The following is a 24,304-nucleotide window of genomic DNA, read 5'->3' on the forward strand; positions in this document are numbered from 1 at the left end:
ATTCACGGGTGGTCAATCTGTTGAAATCAGAGCACTACATTTTGGCCACCGTGCTCGATCCTAGATTTAAAGCCTACCTTGGATCTCTCTTTCCGGCAGACACAAGTCTGCTGGGGTTGAAAGACCTGCTGGTGACAAAATTGTCAAGTCAAGCGGAACGCGACCTGTCAACATCTCCTCCTTCACATTCTCCCGCAACTGGGGGTGCGAGGAAAAGGCTCAGAATTCCGAGCCCACCCGCTGGCGGTGATGCAGGGCAGTCTGGAGCGACTGCTGATGCTGACATCTGGTCCGGACTGAAGGACCTGACAACGATTACGGACATGTCGTCTACTGTCACTGCATATGATTCTCTCAACATTGATAGAATGGTGGAGGATTATATGAGTGACCGCATCCAAGTAGGCACGTCACACAGTCCGTACTTATACTGGCAGGAAAAAGAGGCAATTTGGAGGCCCTTGCACAAACTGGCTTTATTCTACCTAAGTTGCCCTCCCACAAGTGTGTACTCCGAAAGAGTGTTTAGTGCCGCCGCTCACCTTGTCAGCAATCAGCGTACGAGGTTACATCCAGAAAATGTGGAGAAGATGATGTTCATTAAAATGAATTATAATCAATTCCTCCGCGGAGACATTGACCAGCAGCAATTGCCTCCACAAAGTACACAGGGAGCTGAGATGGTGGATTCCAGTGGGGACGAATTGATAATCTGTGAGGAGGGGGATGTACACGGTGATATATCGGAGGGTGATGATGAGGTGGACATCTTGCCTCTGTAGAGCCAGTTTGTGCAAGGAGAGATTAATTGCTTCTTTTTTGGGGGGGTCCAAACCAACCCGTCATATCAGTCACAGTCGTGTGGCAGACCCTGTCACTGAAATGATGGGTTGGTTAAAGTGTGCATGTCCTGTTTTGTTTATACAACATAAGGGTGGGTGGGAGGGCCCAAGGACAATTCCATCTTGCACCTCTTTTTTCTTTTCTTTTTCTTTGCATCATGTGCTGATTGGGGAGGGTTTTTTGGAAGGGACATCCTGCGTGACACTGCAGTGCCACTCCTAAATGGGCCCGGTGTTTGTGTCGGCCACTAGGGTCGCTAATCTTACTCACACAGTCAGCTACCTCATTGCGCCTCTTTTTTTCTTTGCGTCATGTGCTGTTTGGGGAGGGTTTTTTGGAAGGGACATCCTGCATGACACTGCAGTGCCACTCCTAGATGGGCCCGGTGTTTGTGTCGGCCACTAGGGTCGCTAATCTTACTCACACAGCTACCTCATTGCGCCTCTTTTTTTCTTTGCGTCATCTGCTGTTTGGGGAGGGTTTTTTGGAAGGGACATCCTGCGTGACACTGCAGTGCCACTCCTAGATGGGCCCGGTGTTTGTGTCGGCCACTAGGGTCGCTAATCTTACTCACACAGCTACCTCATTGCGCCTCTTTTTTTCTTTGCGTCATGTGCTGTTTGGGGAGGGTTTTTTGGAAGGGCCATCCTGCGTGACACTGCAGTGCCACTCCTAGATGGGCCCGGTGTTTGTGTCGGCCACTAGGGTCGCTAATCTTACTCACACAGCTACCTCATTGCGCCTCTTTTTTTCTTTGCGTCATGTGCTGTTTGGGGAGGGTTTTTTGGAAGGGACATCCTGCGTGACACTGCAGTGCCACTCCTAGATGGGCCCGGTGTTTGTGTCGGCCACTAGGGTCGCTTATCTTACTCACACAGCGACCTCGGTGCAAATTTTAGGACTAAAAATAATATTGTGAGGTGTGAGGTATTCAGAATAGACTTAAAATTAGAGATGAGCGCCGGAAATTTTTCGGGTTTTGTGTTTTGGTTTTGGGTTCGGTTCCGCGGCCGTGTTTTGGGTTCGACCGCGTTTTGGCAAAACCTCACCGAATTTTTTTTGTCGGATTCGGGTGTGTTTTGGATTCGGGTGTTTTTTTCAAAAAACCCTAAAAAACAGCTTAAATCATAGAATTTGGGGGTAATTTTGATCCCAAAGTATTATTAACCTCAAAAAACATAATTTACACTCATTTTCAGCCTATTCTGAACACATCACACCTCACAATATTATTTTTAGTCCTAAAATTTGCACCGAGGTCGCTGTGTGAGTAAGATAAGCGACCCTAGTGGCCGACACAAACACCGGGCCCATCTAGGAGTGGCACTGCAGTGTCACGCAGGATGTCCCTTCCAAAAAACCCTCCCCAAACAGCACATGACGCAAAGAAAAAAAGAGGCGCAATGAGGTAGCTGACTGTGTGAGTAAGATTAGCGACCCTAGTGGCCGACACAAACACCGGGCACATCTAGGAGTGGCACTGCAGTGTCACGCAGGATGTCCCTTCCAAAAAACCCTCCCCAAACAGCACATGACGCAAAGAAAAAAAGAGGCGCAATGAGGTAGCTGTGTGAGTAAGATTAGCGACCCTAGTGGCCGACACAAACACCGGGCCCATCTAGGAGTGGCACTGCAGTGTCACGCAGGATGTCCCTTCCAAAAAACCCTCCCCAATCAGCACATGATGCAAAGAAAAAGAAAAGAAAAAAGAGGTGCAAGATGGAATTATCCTTGGGCCCTCCCACCCACCCTTATGTTGTATAAACAAAACAGGACATGCACACTTTAACCAACCCATCATTTCAGTGACAGGGTCTGCCACACGACTGTGACTGATATGACGGGTTGGTTTGGACCCCCCCCAAAAAAGAAGCAATTAATCTCTCCTTGCACAAACTGGCTCTACAGAGGCAAGATGTCCACCTCATCTTCACCCTCCGATATATCACCGTGTACATCCCCCTCCTCACAGATTATCAATTCGTCCCCACTGGAATCCACCATCTCAGCTCCCTGTGTACTTTGTGGAGGCAATTGCTGCTGGTCAATGTCTCCGCGGAGGAATTGATTATAATTCATTTTAATGAACATCATCTTCTCCACATTTTCTGGATGTAACCTCGTACGCCGATTGCTGACAAGGTGAGCGGCGGCACTAAACACTCTTTCGGAGTACACACTTGTGGGAGGGCAACTTAGGTAGAATAAAGCCAGTTTGTGCAAGGGCCTCCAAATTGCCTCTTTTTCCTGCCAGTATAAGTACGGACTGTGTGACGTGCCTACTTGGATGCGGTCACTCATATAATCCTCCACCATTCTATCAATGTTGAGAGAATCATATGCAGTGACAGTAGACGACATGTCCGTAATCGTTGTCAGGTCCTTCAGTCCGGACCAGATGTCAGCATCAGCAGTCGCTCCAGACTGCCCTGCATCACCGCCAGCGGGTGGGCTCGGAATTCTGAGCCTTTTCCTCGCACCCCCAGTTGCGGGAGAATGTGAAGGAGGAGATGTTGACAGGTCGCGTTCCGCTTGACTTGACAATTTTGTCACCAGCAGGTCTTTCAACCCCAGCAGACCTGTGTCTGCCGGAAAGAGAGATCCAAGGTAGGCTTTAAATCTAGGATCGAGCACGGTGGCCAAAATGTAGTGCTCTGATTTCAACAGATTGACCACCCGTGAATCCTTGTTAAGCGAATTAAGGGCTGCATCCACAAGTCCCACATGCCTAGCGGAATCGCTCCGTGTTAGCTCCTTCTTCAATGCCTCCAGCTTCTTCTGCAAAAGCCTGATGAGGGGAATGACCTGACTCAGGCTGGCAGTGTCTGAACTGACTTCACGTGTGGCAAGTTCAAAGGGCATCAGAACCTTGCACAACGTTGAAATCATTCTCCACTGCACTTGAGACAGGTGCATTCCATCTCCTATATCGTGCTCAATTGTATAGGCTTGAATGGCCTTTTGCTGCTCCTCCAACCTCTGAAGCATATAGAGGGTTGAATTCCACCTCGTTACCACTTCTTGCTTCAGATGATGGCAGGGCAGGTTCAGTAGTTTTTGGTGGTGCTCCAGTCTTCTGTACGTGGTGCCTGTACGCCGAAAGTGTCCCGCAATTTTTCTGGCCACCGACAGCATCTCTTGCACGCCCCTGTCGTTTTTTAAAAAATTCTGCACCACCAAATTCAAGGTATGTGCAAAACATGGGACGTGCTGGAATTTGCCCATATTTAATGCACACACAATATTGCTGGCGTTGTCCGATGCCACAAATCCACAGGAGAGTCCAATTGGGGTAAGCCATTCCGCGATGATCTTCCTCAGTTGCCGTAAGAGGTTTTCAGCTGTGTGCGTATTCTGGAAAGCGGTGATACAAAGCGTAGCCTGCCTAGGAAAGAGTTGGCGTTTGCGAGATGCTGCTACTGGTGCCGCCGCTGCTGTTCTTGCGGCGGGAGTCCATACATCTACCCAGTGGGCTGTCACAGTCATATAGTCCTGACCCTGCCCTGCTCCACTTGTCCACATGTCCGTGGTTAAGTGGACATTGGGTACAACTGCATTTTTTAGGACACTGGTGAGTCTTTTTCTGACGTCCGTGTACATTCTCGGTATCGCCTGCCTAGAGAAGTGGAACCTAGATGGTATTTGGTAACGGGGGCACACTGCCTCAATAAATTGTCTAGTTCCCTGTGAACTAACGGCGGATACCGGACGCACGTCTAACACCAACATAGTTGTCAAGGACTCAGTTATCCGCTTTGCAGTAGGATGACTGCTGTGATATTTCATCTTCCTCGCAAAGGACTGTTGAACAGTCAATTGCTTACTGGAAGTAGTACAAGTGGGCTTACGACTTCCCCTCTGGGATGACCATCGACTCCCAGCGGCAACAACAGCAGCGCCAGCAGCAGTAGGCGTTACACGCAAGGATGCATCGGAGGAATCCCAGGCAGGAGAGGACTCGTCAGACTTGCCAGTGACATGGCCTGCAGGACTATTGGCATTCCTGGGGAAGGAGGAAATTGACACTGAGGGAGTTGGTGGGGTGGTTTGCGTGAGCTTGGTTACAAGAGGAAGGGATTTACTGGTCAGTGGACTGCTTCCGCTGTCACCCAAAGTTTTTGAACTTGTCACTGACTTATTATGAATGCGCTGCAGGTGACGTATAAGGGAGGATGTTCCGAGGTGGTTAACGTCCTTACCCCTACTTATTACAGCTTGACAAAGGGAACACACGGCTTGACACCTGTTGTCCGCATTTCTGGTGAAATACCTCCACACCGAAGAGCTGATTTTTTTGGTATTTTCTAGAGATGAGCGCCTGAAATTTTTCGGGTTTTGTGTTTTGGTTTTGGGTTCGGTTCCGCGGCCGTGTTTTGGGTTCGAACGCGTTTTGGCAAAACCTCACCGAATTTTTTTTGTCGGATTCGGGTGTGTTTTGGATTCGGGTGTTTTTTTCAAAAAACCCTAAAAAACAGCTTAAATCATAGAATTTGGGGGTAATTTTGATCCCAAAGTATTATTAACCTCAAAAAACTTAATTTACACTCATTTTCAGCCTATTCTGAACACATCACACCTCACAATATTATTTTTAGTCCTAAAATTTGCACCGAGGTCGCTGTGTGAGTAAGATAAGCGACCCTAGTGGCCGACACAAACACCGGGCCCATCTAGGAGTGGCACTGCAGTGTCACGCAGGATGTCCCTTCCAAAAAACCCTCCCCAAACAGCACATGACGCAAAGAAAAAAAGAGGCGCAATGAGGTAGCTGACTGTGTGAGAAAGATAAGCGACCCTAGTGGCCGACACAAACACCGGGCCCATCTAGGAGTGGCACTGCAGTGTCACGCAGGATGTCCCTTCCAAAAAACCCTCCCCAAACAGCACATGACGCAAAGAAAAAAAGAGGCGCAATGAGGTAGCTGTGTGAGAAAGATAAGCGACCCTAGTGGCCGACACAAACACCGGGCCCATCTAGGAGTGGCACTGCAGTGTCACGCAGGATGTCCCTTCCAAAAAACCCTCCCCAAACAGCACATGACGCAAAGAAAAAAAGAGGCGCAATGAGGTAGCTGTGTGAGTAAGATTAGCGACCCTAGTGGCCGACACAAACACCGGGCCCATCTAGGAGTGGCACTGCAGTGTCACGCAGGATGGCCCTTCCAAAAAACCCTCCCCAAACAGCACATGACGCAAAGAAAAAAAGAGGCGCAATGAGGTAGCTGACTGTGTGAGTAAGATTAGCGACCCTAGTGGCCGACACAAACACCGGGCACATCTAGGAGTGGCACTGCAGTGTCACGCAGGATGTCCCTTCCAAAAAACCCTCCCCAAACAGCACATGACGCAAAGAAAAAAAGAGGCGCAATGAGGTAGCTGACTGTGTGAGAAAGATAAGCGACCCTAGTGGCCGACACAAACACCGGGCCCATCTAGGAGTGGCACTGCAGTGTCACGCAGGATGTCCCTTCCAAAAAACCCTCCCCAATCAGCACATGATTCAAAGAAAAAGAAAAGAAAAAAGAGGTGCAAGATGGAATTATCCTTGGGCCCTCCCACCCACCCTTATGTTGTATAAACAAAACAGGACATGCACACTTTAACCAACCCATCATTTCAGTGACAGGGTCTGCCACACGACTGTGACTGATATGACGGGTTGGTTTGGACCCCCCCCAAAGCAATTAATCTCTCCTTGCACAAACTGGCTCTACAGAGGCAAGATGTCCACCTCATCTTCACCCTCCGATATATCACCGTGTACATCCCCCTCCTCACAGATTATCAATTCGTCCCCACTGGAATCCACCATCTCAGCTCCCTGTGTACTTTGTGTGGAGGCAATTGCTGCTGGTCAATGTCTCCGCGGAGGAATTGATTATAATTCATTTTAATGAACATCATCTTCTCCACATTTTCTGGATGTAACCTCGTACGCCGATTGCTGACAAGGTGTAGCGGAGGCACTAAACACTCTTTCGGAGTACACACTTGTGGGAGGGCAACTTAGGTAGAATAAAGCCAGTTTTGTGCAAGGGCCCTCCAAATTGCCTCTTTTTCCTGCCAGTATAAGTACGGACTGTGTGACGTGCCTACTTGGATTGCGGTCACTCATATAATCCTCCACCATTCTATCAATGTTGAGAGAATCATATGCAGTGACAGTAGACGACATGTCCGTAATCGTTGTCAGGTCCTTCAGTCCGGACCAGATGTCAGCATCAGCAGTCGCTCCAGACTGCCCTGCATCACCGCCAGCGGGTGGGCTCGGAATTCTGAGCCTTTTCCTCGCACCCCCAGTTGCGGGAGAATGTGAAGGAGGAGATGTTGACAGGTCGCGTTCCGCTTGACTTGACAATTTTGTCACCAGCAGGTCTTTCAACCCCAGCAGACCTGTGTCTGCCGGAAAGAGAGATCCAAGGTAGGCTTTAAATCTAGGATCGAGCACGGTGGCCAAAATGTAGTGCTCTGATTTCAACAGATTGACCACCCGTGAATCCTTGTTAAGCGAATTAAGGGCTGCATCCACAAGTCCCACATGCCTAGCGGAATCGCTCCGTGTTAGCTCCTTCTTCAATGCCTCCAGCTTCTTCTGCAAAAGCCTGATGAGGGGAATGACCTGACTCAGGCTGGCAGTGTCTGAACTGACTTCACGTGTGGCAAGTTCAAAGGGCATCAGAACCTTGCACAACGTTGAAATCATTCTCCACTGCACTTGAGACAGGTGCATTCCATCTCCTATATCGTGCTCAATTGTATAGGCTTGAATGGCCTTTTGCTGCTCCTCCAACCTCTGAAGCATATAGAGGGTTGAATTCCACCTCGTTACCACTTCTTGCTTCAGATGATGGCAGGGCAGGTTCAGTAGTTTTTGGTGGTGCTCCAGTCTTCTGTACGTGGTGCCTGTACGCCGAAAGTGTCCCGCAATTTTTCTGGCCACCGACAGCATCTCTTGCACGCCCCTGTCGTTTTTTAAAAAATTCTGCACCACCAAATTCAAGGTATGTGCAAAACATGGGACGTGCTGGAATTTGCCCATATTTAATGCACACACAATATTGCTGGCGTTGTCCGATGCCACAAATCCACAGGAGAGTCCAATTGGGGTAAGCCATTCCGCGATGATCTTCCTCAGTTGCCGTAAGAGGTTTTCAGCTGTGTGCGTATTCTGGAAAGCGGTGATACAAAGCGTAGCCTGCCTAGGAAAGAGTTGGCGTTTGCGAGATGCTGCTACTGGTGCCGCCGCTGCTGTTCTTGCGGCGGGAGTCCATACATCTACCCAGTGGGCTGTCACAGTCATATAGTCCTGACCCTGCCCTGCTCCACTTGTCCACATGTCCGTGGTTAAGTGGACATTGGGTACAACTGCATTTTTTAGGACACTGGTGAGTCTTTTTCTGACGTCCGTGTACATTCTCGGTATCGCCTGCCTAGAGAAGTGGAACCTAGATGGTATTTGGTAACGGGGGCACACTGCCTCAATAAATTGTCTAGTTCCCTGTGAACTAACGGCGGATACCGGACGCACGTCTAACACCAACATAGTTGTCAAGGACTCAGTTATCCGCTTTGCAGTAGGATGACTGCTGTGATATTTCATCTTCCTCGCAAAGGACTGTTGAACAGTCAATTGCTTACTGGAAGTAGTACAAGTGGGCTTACGACTTCCCCTCTGGGATGACCATCGACTCCCAGCGGCAACAACAGCAGCGCCAGCAGCAGTAGGCGTTACACGCAAGGATGCATCGGAGGAATCCCAGGCAGGAGAGGACTCGTCAGACTTGCCAGTGACATGGCCTGCAGGACTATTGGCATTCCTGGGGAAGGAGGAAATTGACACTGAGGGAGTTGGTGGGGTGGTTTGCGTGAGCTTGGTTACAAGAGGAAGGGATTTACTGGTCAGTGGACTGCTTCCGCTGTCACCCAAAGTTTTTGAACTTGTCACTGACTTATTATGAATGCGCTGCAGGTGACGTATAAGGGAGGATGTTCCGAGGTGGTTAACGTCCTTACCCCTACTTATTACAGCTTGACAAAGGGAACACACGGCTTGACACCTGTTGTCCGCATTTCTGGTGAAATACCTCCACACCGAAGAGCTGATTTTTTTGGTATTTTCACCTGGCATGTCAACGGCCATATTCCTCCCACGGACAACAGGTGTCTCCCCGGGTGCCTGACTTAAACAAACCACCTCACCATCAGAATCCTCCTGGTCAATTTCCTCCCCAGCGCCAGCAACACCCATATCCTCCTCATCCTGGTGTACTTCAACACTGACATCTTCAATCTGACTATCAGGAACTGGACTGCGGGTGCTCCTTCCAGCACTTGCAGGGGGCATGCAAATAGTGGAAGGCGCATGCTCTTCACGTCCAGTGTTGGGAAGGTCAGGCATCGCAAACGACACAATTGGACTCTCCTTGTGGATTTGGGATTTCAAAGAATGCACAGTTCTTTGCGGTGCTTTTGCCAGCTTGAGTCTTTTCAGTTTTCTAGCGAGAGGCTGAGTGCTTCCATCCTCATGTGAAGCTGAACCACTAGCCATGAACATAGGCCAGGGCCTCAGCCGTTCCTTGCCACTCCGTGTGGTAAATGGCATATTGGCAAGTTTACGCTTCTCCTCCGACAATTTTATTTTAGGTTTTGGAGTCCTTTTTTTTCTGATATTTGGTGTTTTGGATTTGACATGCTCTGTACTATGACATTGGGCATCGGCCTTGGCAGACGACGTTGCTGGCATTTCATCGTCTCGGCCATGACTAGTGGCAGCAGCTTCAGCACGAGGTGGAAGTGGATCTTGATCTTTCCCTAATTTTGGAACCTCAACTTTTTTGTTCTCCATATTTTATAGGCAGAACTAAAAGGCACCTCAGGTAAACAATGGAGATGGATGGATTGGATACTAGTATACAATTATGGACGGACTGCCACGGTTAGGTGGTATAAAAAAACCACGGTTAGGTGGTATATATTATAATAATAATACAATTATGGATGGACGGACTGCCTGCCGACTGCCGACACAGAGGTAGCCACAGCCGTGAACTACCGCACTGTACACTGGTTGATAAAGAGATAGTAGTATACTCGTAACAACTAGTATGACACTATGACGACGGTATAAAGAAAGAAAAAAAAATACCACAGTTAGGTGGTATATATTATAATAATAATACAATTATGGATGGACGGACTGCCTGCCGACTGCCGACACAGAGGTAGCCACAGCCGTGAACTACCGCACTGTACACTGGTTGATAAAGAGATAGTAGTATACTCGTAACAACTAGTATGACACTATGACGACGGTATAAAGAAAGAAAAAAAAATACCACAGTTAGGTGGTATATATTATAATAATAATACAATTATGGATGGACGGACTGCCTGCCGACTGCCGACACAGAGGTAGCCACAGCCGTGAACTACCGCACTGTACACTGGTTGATAAAGAGATAGTAGTATACTCGTAACAACTAGTATGACACTATGACGACGGTATAAAGAAAGAAAAAAAAATACCACAGTTAGGTGGTATATATTATAATAATAATACAATTATGGATGGACGGACTGCCTGCCGACTGCCGACACAGAGGTAGCCACAGCCGTGAACTACCGCACTGTACACTGGTTGATAAAGAGATAGTAGTATACTCGTAACAACTAGTATGACACTATGACGACGGTATAAAGAATGAAAAAAAAACCACGGTTAGGTGGTATATATTATAATAATAATACAATTATGGATGGACGGACTGCCTGCCGACTGCCGACACAGAGGTAGCCACAGCCGTGAACTACCGCACTGTACACTGGTTGATAAAGAGATAGTAGTATACTCGTAACAACTAGTATGACACTATGACGGTATAAAGAATGAAAAAAAAACCACGGTTAGGTGGTATATATTATAATAATAATACAATTATGGATGGACGGACTGCCTGCCGACTGCCGACACAGAGGTAGCCACAGCCGTGAACTACCGCACTGTACACTGGTTGATAAAGAGATAGTAGTATACTCGTAACAACTAGTATGACACTATGACGACGGTATAAAGAAAGAAAAAAAAATACCACAGTTAGGTGGTATATATTATAATAATAATACAATTATGGATGGACGGACTGCCTGCCGACTGCCGACACAGAGGTAGCCACAGCCGTGAACTACCGCACTGTACACTGGTTGATAAAGAGATAGTAGTATACTCGTAACAACTAGTATGACACTATGACGACGGTATAAAGAATGAAAAAAAAACCACGGTTAGGTGGTATATATTATAATAATAATACAATTATGGATGGACGGACTGCCTGCCGACTGCCGACACAGAGGTAGCCACAGCCGTGAACTACCGCACTGTACACTGGTTGATAAAGAGATAGTAGTATACTCGTAACAACTAGTATGACACTATGACGGTATAAAGAATGAAAAAAAAACCACGGTTAGGTGGTATATATTATAATAATAATACAATTATGGATGGACGGACTGCCTGCCGACTGCCGACACAGAGGTAGCCACAGCCGTGAACTACCGCACTGTACACTGGTTGATAAAGAGATAGTAGTATACTCGTAACAACTAGTATGACACTATGACGACGGTATAAAGAAAGAAAAAAAAATACCACAGTTAGGTGGAATATATTATAATAATAATACAATTATGGATGGACGGACTGCCTGCCGACTGCCGACACAGAGGTAGCCACAGCCGTGAACTACCGCACTGTACACTGGTTGATAAAGAGATAGTAGTATACTCGTAACAACTAGTATGACACTATGACGACGGTATAAAGAATGAAAAAAAAACCACGGTTAGGTGGTATATATTATAATAATAATACAATTATGGATGGACGGACTGCCTGCCGACTGCCGACACAGAGGTAGCCACAGCCGTGAACTACCGCACTGTACACTGGTTGATAAAGAGATAGTAGTATACTCGTAACAACTAGTATGACACTATGACGACGGTATAAAGAAAGAAAAAAAAATACCACAGTTAGGTGGTATATATTATAATAATAATACAATTATGGATGGACGGACTGCCTGCCGACTGCCGACACAGAGGTAGCCACAGCCGTGAACTACCGCACTGTACACTGGTTGATAAAGAGATAGTAGTATACTCGTAACAACTAGTATGACACTATGACGACGGTATAAAGAAAGAAAAAAAAATACCACAGTTAGGTGGTATATATTATAATAATAATACAATTATGGATGGACGGACTGCCTGCCGACTGCCGACACAGAGGTAGCCACAGCCGTGAACTACCGCACTGTACACTGGTTGATAAAGAGATAGTAGTATACTCGTAACAACTAGTATGACACTATGACGACGGTATAAAGAATGAAAAAAAAACCACGGTTAGGTGGTATATATTATAATAATAATACAATTATGGATGGACGGACTGCCTGCCGACTGCCGACACAGAGGTAGCCACAGCCGTGAACTACCGCACTGTACACTGGTTGATAAAGAGATAGTAGTATACTCGTAACAACTAGTATGACACTATGACGGTATAAAGAATGAAAAAAAAACCACGGTTAGGTGGTATATATTATAATAATAATACAATTATGGATGGACGGACTGCCTGCCGACTGCCGACACAGAGGTAGCCACAGCCGTGAACTACCGCACTGTACACTGGTTGATAAAGAGATAGTAGTATACTCGTAACAACTAGTATGACACTATGACGACGGTATAAAGAAAGAAAAAAAAATACCACGGTTAGGTGGTATATATTGTAATACAATTATGGATGGACGGACTGCCTGCCGAGTTCCGACTGCCGACACAGAGGTAGCCACAGCCGTGAACTACCGCACTGTACTGTGTCTGCTGCTAATATAGACTGGTTGATAAAGAGATAGTATACAATACATACAACAATATACTACTATACTGGTGGTCAGGCACTGGTCACCACTAGTCACACTGGCAGTGGCACTCCTGCAGCAAAAGTGTGCACTGTTTAATTTTAAATTAATATAATATTATGTACTCCTGGGGGCTCCTGCTATAACAACCTGCAGTGCTCCCCAGTCTCCCCCACAATTATTATAAGCTTTGCCTTTTATACATTGATGTGCAGCACACTGGGCTGAGCTGAGTGCACACAGACTGAGTCACACTGTGTGACTGGCTGCTGCTGTGTATCGTTTTTTTTCAGGCAGAGAACGGATATAGCAGAGAACGGATATATTATATTAAAATAAATAAAAGTTAACTAACAACAACTGCACTGGTCACTGTGGTAAACTCTGTCTGACTCTGCACAATCTCTCTCTCTCTTCTAATCTAATTTCTAATGGAGAGGACGCCAGCCACGTCCTCTCCCTATCAATCTCAATGCACGTGTGAAAATGGCGGCGACGCGCGGCTCCTTATATAGAATCCGAGTCTCGCGAGAATCCGACAGCGTCATGATGACGTTCGGGCGCGCTCGGGTTAACCGAGCAAGGCGGGAGGATCCGAGTCTGCTCGGACCCGTGAAAAAAACATGAAGTTCGTGCGGGTTCGGATTCAGAGAAACCGAACCCGCTCATCTCTACTGAAAATGAGTGTAAATTATGGTTTTTGAGGTTAATAATACTTTGGGATCAAAATGACCCCCAAATTCTATGATTTAAGCTGTTTTTTAGTGTTTTTTGAAAAAAACACCCGAATCCAAAACACACCCGAATCCGACAAAAAAAATTCGGTGAGGTTTTGCCAAAACGCGTTCGAACCCAAAACACGGCCGCGGAACCGAACCCAAAACCAAAACACAAAACCCGAAAAATTTCAGGCGCTCATCTCTACCAAGTAGTCTAATTTTCCATGGCCAACAGCTGAATATACACCCATGTATTACCATATATTTTTGAGTATTACATTAATCTGAAAATATGTCCTTTAAATTTTAAATACCCCAAAAATTGCAAAGTAAATATAAAGTAAACATGCAATACTTAGCCATCTACACTAACATATTGCCCACAAAGACAAGTAACATACAACATACATTAAACAAAAAAAAAAAAAAAAAAAATTACATTCTAAACAACACGTGACTCACACGTAACTAATGTCCCTTTACAAATGAAGTCATCTATGCAAGAATTTACAACTTACAAAATGGACTAAGCAAAATAATAATATACACAAAACCATTACTACCTAACACGTCAATATACAAACACAAAATCATTAAAAAACAAACACAAATAGCTAATCAATTTATAACATAAAAATATATTAACAATACAATATCATTTAAAAAATACTAATTAGGCATAAACACATATGCAGATATAACAATTTTTTTTTTTTAAACTCACCATCATGCCTAGGACGATCTGAATCCCGCACATTAGTCGCACCAACAACTTCATGCGGAATAAGGGTCCGCACAGGTTCCTCCCCCTCCCGATAAGACGCTATAAAGGGATGGCCACCCCCTGTTTGCCTGGCTGACTTAGCCTCCTTTGCCATCTTGGCCTTGACACGGCGCTTGATGTCGTAGAATCTCTTCCGACACGTGTCCTCGGTCCTCTTCACCATACCCTCACTGTTTACTGCCGCTACTACCTTCCCCCACAGAACTGTTTTCCTGCGCAAAGGCACCTTGGCCGCATCACGCTCCAAATAGCTGTCGATGATGGCGCATCAACTCATGCACCAAAGCCATATTTTCCGCATAGCTAAATTTAACATTTCTGCCCGTCTTGGCAGTGGTGCATGGCTGCAGAGCAACACCACCATCACTGTCACTATCACTCAAGGCCACAGCAGCAACCTTACCCTCCTCCACCTCACTAACCTCCTCCCCCTCACTCACCTCCTCCACCTCACTCACCTCCTCCCTCTCACTCACCTCCTCCCTCTCACTCACCTCTGACTGGGACATAATAATGACAAACAACAAATAATACTAATAAAAAAAACACAACAGAAAACACACTCCTCCACTACCACTACACACAACACAACAACCACACACACACACACACACACACACACACACTCACAAACAATGACAATAGACTGTAACTAAAATGCACAAACACTAAAAATGACACAAACTTTAAAGAGACTACACAACAATTATCACAAGACTACTTACTTACACACACACAATACAGCACTCAACAATCGCAAGAAACCTCCAAAACCGACCAACAAATCACCAACTCCAAAACATCAACTTCCTCTCACCTCTCCACTAGCTAAACCCACGAGGTGCGGCTGGTTGGGGGCGTTTTTATACTAATGAGCACAGACACTCCTCCATGACAAACACAACCAATCACGGACGAGTGACGAAAACGAAAGTTAGAAAATAACGTGGCCGGGAAGGGACAAAAACACTGCCGTGAAAATTTATTTTATGAATCTGTAAAAATCAACTAAAATACGACCGCAAATACAAGATTCGGCCGCGTTCACATTAAAAAATATACGAATGACATCGACATCGAAAAATACGAAAACACAAAATACGAAAGCTTAGTAAATGAGTTGTAAAAAAATAAAATGTTGCAAATTAACACTACCGATGTCAGTCGTGTTTAAACTTCAACCAAATTCTGAACATTACGAATCTTAGTAAATATACCCCATAGTGTAAAACCAAACAATGCACTTAAATATTGTTCACCCATGCACTAGATAAGTGATCATGTTAACCACAAAAGATGTATATACATATAAAAATGTGACAACATTGGAAAAGATGCTAGGATAGAAACAAATGCAATATGAGGGCATAATAAGGGAGTTGGGGACATAGTGAGCTTAACTCTATTACTGCACCTGATTACCAACTACCGCTCGTCATGGTAACTATCTCTAAATTGTTTAAGGGGAGCTCCTACAAAAAAGTAAAATGCTAAATCATAAATGGACCGTAAGTATACTCTATATTACAGATGCCCAAGTAAACAAACACTACAAGTGCTCTGATCCACCATGACATGCCGTGCAGGTGGAGCTAACACCAAGCTACTTAGAACACCACTATGTGGACATAATACTACGTTCCAATTAAAAAATTCTTTTGGTTCAAATTGAGTCTCTCATAGAGATATGTATTCCTAAAAAGATCTTCTATCAGGTCAGTCCGCAATATTCCAGTTGTATCCTGTCCTGTTATTAAAGAGAGTTCCAGGCAATTTTTTCATTCAAACCCATTGGGCTAGTCGTATTTAATTTAAATATCCATCTTGCTTCTAACTTGAGGAGTTTCGCTCCTTTGTCTCCTCCACGTATAGAATCTGGTATATGGTCTATGATAATATGTTTAAAGGTGTTAAGTGGGTGTTTCATCTCGGCAAAATGTCTGGCTACCGGTTGGTCAGATTTTTTACCCGTCAATGCTTGATTTATAGCTGACCTGTGCAGGGCCATACGTTCTCTGACAGTCCTAGTGGTTTTATCCACATAGCATTTGACGCACGGGCATACTATCAAATAGACAATATATTTGGAGGTGCAAGTTAGAATATGTCTGATGTGTCCCACCTGTTCAGAAAGGGGAAATTTGAAAGAGGACCCGGTTAACATATATGTACACGTGGTGCACCCCAGGCACCTATAACATCCTGGGGCTCTCGTTAAAAAATTGCTTGAAGGTGTGCTGTTAAAACCTGTTATATCTGAGTGAACTATGCTGTCCTTTATATTTCTCTCTCTCATGAAACATGACATGGGTCTTTTGGACCTGAAACACTTCAAATTCTCATCGGTAGCAACTATGGGCCAAGGTGCTCTTACTGCTCGTTGAACAACAGGACTTGATGTAGAATATGTGGTCTTCCATGGAATGACCTGCTGAGCTGTTTCTTTTGACTTGGTGGACAATAAGGAACATCTGTCCATAGACAGCACTTCTTCTTTCTGACGCCTCAATAGTGAGATATCGCATCCTCTCTGGAGCGCTGTGGTGACGGAGTGGCCAGAGGCGTCCTTCCTCACCACACTGGTGAGTCTCTCCTCACTACTTAAGGTAAGCTTGCTGCACATATCACATACACCTTGAAAAAGGGTCTGCGGGCACCGAAATGTCTGAAATTGCTGTATTTGTGATGTTTTAATACACCATTTTTGAATTTACAAGTCCTGGAGTGCCGCCGATTTTCTTCATCTATATCCATGCTTTAATGCGGAGGGCACCTGGGCCAATCATTGTATGCTATCAGGGAGTGCCGGGCTGTTCCAAATTGTAAATATATATATATATATATATATATATATATATATACAAAGAAAAGAGGCGGCACTCCCAGCGTTTTTTAAAGTGCAAAAAATCTTTAGTCAAGAACGACGTTTCGGGGGGTCTCACCCCGTCATCAGGATAACATGTGCATCTTACATGAACAAACATTTATACTTACATGCCGCCCGTGCCTCGCCCGCCGCCGGCCGCAGTCCACGGACGCCCGCATCTCTTTCCGGGTTCAGGACCCTGACGTCACCGGAAACAGTGAGGTCACGTGAGTCTGCGCCGGGAGGTCTGGGGAAAACGAGCAGCATGCATTTACACATCACCATGGTAACAATATGTAAAAACATGTGAACACAAAAATAAGATGTGAGGAAAAAGCCCCACAATGAAAATCAGTGTAAAACAACATTATAGTGACAGTAAACATTAAAAGCACAAAACGTGGACTGAACAACATATATAAAAATCAATAATACAGATACTTAATAATAACAGGTCCGGAACATAACAAACCTGTCTGCATTTAACCTATACTCTTACTTAACTTGAGTGTAATATCTCATGGTTAACTGATTACACTACATTATGTATGCTGACTCTACTGCCATACCAGCCATAGAGTCAGTGAATTGAAAATATGACGAACTGGACTATGATGTTCCTATTCAAATAAACTAGACAATTAACAAACTACAGTATGGAATCTGCCCATAGTTAAAGATATAAATTATTAGAATTATTTAAATGAACGCAGACAAGCTTAAAGATTCATTCAGCCCCTTGGGGTTCACGGTGTCAAGGGTAAAAATCCACCATGCCTCCTTTCTGTCTTGCCCACGTAATGTAAACCACAGGGGCAAGTTTACATTACGTGGGCAAGACAGAAAGGCAATTCAAAGAAAGGATTGCCCAACACAGGACTGCCATTAGGGCAGCATTGTTGTCTGGCACCAGCGATCAAGCTGTGGCCAGGCATTTTGCGCAGACCAGACATAGCTTAGCGGCATTGAGATACAGAATGATTGCACAGGTGCCCAAGTCATTGCAAGGAGGTGACCGGGGTAAGAAGCTGCTACAATTGGAGGCATGGTGGATTTTTACCCTTGACACCGTGAACCCCAAGGGACTGAATGAATCTTTATGCTTGTCTGCGTTCATTTAAATAATTCTAATAATTTATATCTTTAACTATGGGCAGATTCCATACTGTAGTTTGTTAATTGTCTAGTGTATTTGAATAGAAACATCATAGTCCAGTTCGTCATATTTTCAATTCACTGACTCTATGGCTGGTATGGCAGTAGAGTCAGCATACATAATGTAGTGTAATCAGTTAACCATGAGATATTACACTCAAGTTAAGTAAGAGTATAGGTTAAATGCAGACAGGTTTGTTATGTTCCGGACCTGTTATTATTAAGTATCTGTATTATTGATTTTTATATATGTTGTTCAGTCCACGTTTTGTGCTTTTAATGTTTACTGTCACTATAATGTTGTTTTACACTGATTTTCATTGTGGGGCTTTTTCCTCACATCTTATTTTTGTGTTCACATGTTTTTACATATTGTTACTCACTGTTTCCGGTGACGTCAGGGTCCTGAACCCGGAAGGAGATGCGGGCGTCCGTGGACTGCGGCCGGCGGCGGGCGAGGCACGGGCGGCATGTAAGTATAAATGTTTGTTCATGTAAGATGCACATGTTATCCTGATGACGGGGTGAGACCCCCCGAAACGTCGTTCTTGACTAAAGATTTTTTGCACTTTAAAAAACGCTGGGAGTGCCGCCTCTTTTCTTTGTATATATTGGGATTCATTTTCTCATGGAGGGCACCCCAGGAAGTTATTTATAGGTGATGCTGTCCCTTTGAGTGCCGGGTTGTATCGTTATATATATATATATATATATATATATATATATCCCCATCGGCGGCACTCCGGACGCATAAGAATGGACAAGCTCATCTTACTTAGCAACGTTTCAGCGCTCAGCGGCGCTTTTATCAAGCCATATACACAAGATTACAAACTCACCAGTTTTATAGATCCCGCCATCATCACCAGCAGTACACGCCGAGCTTCCGGTTTCGGTCACTGCTCCAGGAAGTGACGGCGGACTCCATGGCAACTATAATAACAAACACACCAGCATGATGGAAATACAAAGTACATACATTTAAAACCATTTAAAAACACAAAAAGCACAAGTGATCATGGTCACCATCAAAACAACAGAATGCAAGGATATATTAACAGTGCTAATACCTGGCATCAAGAACCTGTATTGATGCACATACATATGTGCCAATTAATATAATCATTAGTATGCATTACTACATAGCACACTAGCACCAATCTAATTCACCACATGGGTTCAGTGTACTAACAGAAAGACACATAAATGGTTGATATATGAAGATCATACAGCATGCAGAATACAAATATCAAAAATGTATCAACAACTAGCTAAAATTGTTCTAGTGCATCATATAAATATTTGCATCCCCAGATTTTCATTATGACAGATTATGTCTGGCTTCACAGAAAGTATGTGTAACCGGTTGCACACTGGTACCCGTACTGTGCGCCGCACGGATAGTCGTGCAGTGTTGGGCCATACGTTCACGGAATGTGACCTCCGTTTTACCAATATACATTTTTGAACATGGACAAATTATGGCATACACCACAAAGCGGCTAGTACATGTCAAGCGTTGTCTAATACTATATTTGACCCCTGTATAAGGGTGATGGAACGATGGCCAGTCAATAGAAACCCACATGTGGTGCAATTGGGGCACTTAAAACATCTATTTTTCGGTTTCCCCATAAAGTTGGTATTCTCCTTCCTACCCATAGTAGACACATCATTTCACACCAAATAGTCCCACAAATTCTTACCTATACGGTAGCATGTCATCAAGGATTTATGGTGCAATGCTTCTAGGTCTTTATCAGACTCTACTAGTGGCTATAATTCCTTAGCCTTCTTATTAAAAGGACTTAAGTGTGTGTATTTATTGCACCAAGTGTGTCGGTTGGAATTTGTCGCACCTTTCCTAGATTTAAATAGATCTTCATGAGGGACAGCCAGTGCCTTTGCCCTGGTTTTAGACAGATCAGCGGCACTATAACCTCTCTCCAGGAATCTCTTGAACATGATATCCAATTGTTGAATGCCCATACTCCTATTCTTAGAGATGCGTAAAGCTCTCAATAACTGAGAATATGGTAGGGCCTTCTTCAATGATTTAGGATGTGCACTGCTCGCCAAGAGCAGATTATATCTGTCTGTTGGTTTGACAAATAGGGAGGGCAACAATTTGCCATCATCTTTGGTCAGGGCTACATCAAGGAAATTAAATTTTTTCACATCAAGGGTATATGTGAGGTTAGCTGGACAATCACTCGCATTGTGGGCAGCCATAAGTGTCACAAATTCATTTTCAGCACCTCCCCACACAATTAGGAGGTCATCAATATAACTGAAGTATGCCAATATATTGACCACAGTATGGCCATTCTCAAAAATAATTTATGTTCAATTTCAAACATATATGAATTTGCGTACGATGGGCCCACATTAGACCCCATCGCACACCCAGATGTCTGTAGGTAGATGGCATTATCATAGCAAAAATAATTTCTGATCAAAACCAGTCATATTATGCAGGACTGTAGGTGTGACATATGCAAAAGATTGTATATAATTCTCCCATCGAAGGCAAGATTTAATATAGAGTATTTCTGACCAACAAAATGCAAAATCATGAATTTATATTGGCAAAACTGATCCTTTTACCAAATTGCAAAGTTTATGGGGGAAAAGTTAGCTCTTTTTTAGTTCTAAAAAAAAGGTGGCAGTATTCTGGTCTGCCTGCAGAAGTGAAGAATTTGGCCTAAGCGCTGTTATGGTCCATACACACGAAGAAATTTTGTGTATGAGAGATTTTGACTGAGCGTTTTCCCTTGAACTGGCAGTAGGAGATGTTGACTAACTTTACCAGCGATTTTGACTAAGTGTGCAAGCGATTTTGGCTATGGGCGATTTTGGCTAACTCATTTAAGCAAGGGGATGCTTTTTCTTTTCCAGCGACCTAGCCAAAATTGACTTGCCTGTAAAGTATATTTTTAGCAACAATAGCAACCTGGCAGGGACTCGCATCGCTATCGCTGGCTGTGTACACACAGAGCGATATGCACTAACTTTTTGAGAGATTTTGACTGTATAGTCAAAATCGCTCAGCTATATCGCTCCGTGTGTATGGACCTTTAGAGATGAGAACAGACCCTTGCATTTTGTTTTGGTTTTGGTTCTAAACCATTGTTGTGTTTTGGTTTTTGGAAAAACAACCTTGATTGTTTTGGTTATGAATTTATTTAAAAAATGATAGAAACAGACAGAATCATGCCATTTTGACATTTTTATGTTCCTACAGTATTATTAGCATTAATAAAATAAATTTTCAGAAATTTCCAGTCAATGTTGACCACCTTATAGCTCACAATATTGTTTTCACAAATATTGGCCAAAGGCTGCAGCTAGCTGGCTAAACTAAGCAACAGAGCAGTTGAATAAATACTATAGCACATCATGAACATAGTGGCACAGCACTGGCAGACATGATGGCAGTTTACTAAATTATACAACCCTACCGAATGTTTTCACTAATCAAGAACTGATAGGCAAAAAGTAAAATCCTAATAGAAAAAAATAATATTTGGCCATACTAACACACCTCTCCAAACAGCAAATCACAGGCCTCAGGCCAGTAGAGGTAAATGCTGCCAAATGAAAGTCTAGTAGAAAACTAGATCACCATGAAACTTACTGCAAACAGCAAATCACAGGCCCGAGCCAGGTCTGTTTGTAATTGCCAGCTAAGGTATTCCAAATATAATTTATAGTTAATTTTAATTAACATCAATTTTTCCACACTTTTGGAAGTAGCCTCCTATGCGGATCGCTCACAAGGTTCATGGCTGTGCTAAACACTGTTTCCTAGTACACACTGGAGGGTGGGCAGCTTAATTACACCATAGCTAGTTTGTACGAGTGGCTGCAAATTGCCTTTTTAACTCCCAGTTTTCAAACAGTTTATGTGAGATGCTAATTTGTACACTATCAGTTAAAGTAATCCTCCACAGTTTTATCGATGCTTACTGTATCAGACTGGCTATGGTAGAGGTATCAATATAAAGGAGGGCATTTCTTTTAAGCTGGCCTAGATATCATAATGTTTCACTCTGATGTGCTGAGTTTACTAATCATCATCAGTGGGTTTCCTGGAAAAAGTTAACTTTTTTTCCTGGCAGTTGTATGTGCAGAAGAAACTGAAGCTAAAGATGTTTCTTGTTCCACTTGAGTTGACAACTTACCCCAAGAAGCTCTTTGCATCGTTAAAATCTGTGGGGAAGATGTACTAAGCAGTGATAAAAGTGGAGAAGTGAGCCAGTGGAGAAATTGCCCATGGCAACTAATCAGATTTGACGTAACATTTATAATTTGCATACTATAAAATTATACAGAGCAGCTGATTGGTTGCCATGGACAACTTCTCAACTGGCTCATTACTCCACTTTTATCAGTGCTTAGTACATGTCCCCCTGTGTCAGTGAAAGAAAAAGACGTCACATAGGCCTTAAACCAAAGGATCAGCATGGTTGTACCAGTGACGTGCGCCGGGGTTGATGCAGGTGAGGCAGGGCCTTTCCTGTCATACTTATGTTTAAACCAGAGTTTTGACTGAATAAAATATATGAAAAATACTGATAATTTGTTTGAAATATCTTCTTCGCATTATTCTAATAATTTTTATAGCCCAAACTCTGAAGTAAAAAGTCTATGGCAGGTGAGGCAGTGCCTCACCTGTGTATCCTTTCCACACATCTCTAATCAAAACTCACCAGATTTCCAGTAGTTTATACTGCTGCACCTGTGTATAATGCCCAGATGTACCCTTTGGCTCATATATTGCATGTAAATCTGGCTCTTGGGTTAGCCAGTGCCTCCTGAGCCATTTAGCTCACCGCACGTCCCTGGGTTGTACTGATCCAGTTGCAAGATGTTGCAAACCTTTTGGTCCTGGCAAAGTGAATAAAGAACTTGATCTACCAATCCAACATAGTGGAATAGCTTAGTTTAATCTTCTTCGACTTCTATTTTCCAGTAGTTTAATTAAGGGTATGACCTGTCTGGCAGTGTCTGAACTCACTTCATCAGTTACATTTTCACTTGGTTTCAGTAGCTTGTGTAAAACTGAGAATATTTCCAAGTGTGCTGCATAAAAGTAACATGTCTCCTTATCTCATGGCTTTAAATGTATGTTTGAATGGCTTGTTGCTGTTCCTTCAGTTGCTGAAACTTATAAAGGATGGAATTCCACTTGGTTACCACCTCTTGCTTCAGTTGGTGGCATAGCAAATTAATATTTTCTTGCAGCTGCTACAATTTTCTATATGCAGTTGCTAAATGCTGAATATGGCCAGAATTTTTGAGGGGCACAGACAGCATTTCTGGCACGATCCTATTTTTTATTTTTTTATTTTTATTCTAAACCAGCGAGTTTATTGTGTGCGCAAAACATGGTACATGTTTAAATTCACCCACTGGTAATGCTTGTACAATGTTATTTCCGTTATCAGAATTGACAGCTCATGATGAAGTCTTAGCATAGTAAGCCAATTTGCTATCACATCCCTGAGATTTTCCAACAGATTGACACTGGTTTACCTCTTAGGACCCTATTTTTCAGTGTTATTTTTACTGCCCTCACATTGTTTTAGTTTCACTGAAATGTTTTCAGAGGCTATTAAGTTTTAATTTACTTTTTTTTATTAAGCAGATCGCACTTCCCATACTTTTAATGGTAAATGTGATCTGCTCAGATTTACTAAAAATAGATTGTTGAAAAATCTGGAAGGAGCCCTGCAATGACATCGCCATCTTGAGTTGGCGTTGTCCATGGTTCCCCAGCTCTTTCTCTGATCTGACAGGCAGAGCAGAGTTGAGAACCGGAAACTGTGATCAGTCATGTGTGTCTAACAAGACCACAGGCTGAGCACTTTAAAACAAAATAAATAAATAAATATATATATATATATATATATATATATATATATTGTGGCAGTCCAGTCCGGACGCCACCCCGGGTGTAGTACAGGGCACAACAGTTTGGGTGCCCCGGGCTAAGGCA

The sequence above is a fragment of the Pseudophryne corroboree genome, chromosome 3 (genome assembly GCF_028390025.1).
Source record: "Pseudophryne corroboree isolate aPseCor3 chromosome 3, aPseCor3.hap2, whole genome shotgun sequence".
NCBI lineage: Eukaryota > Metazoa > Chordata > Amphibia > Anura > Myobatrachidae > Pseudophryne > Pseudophryne corroboree.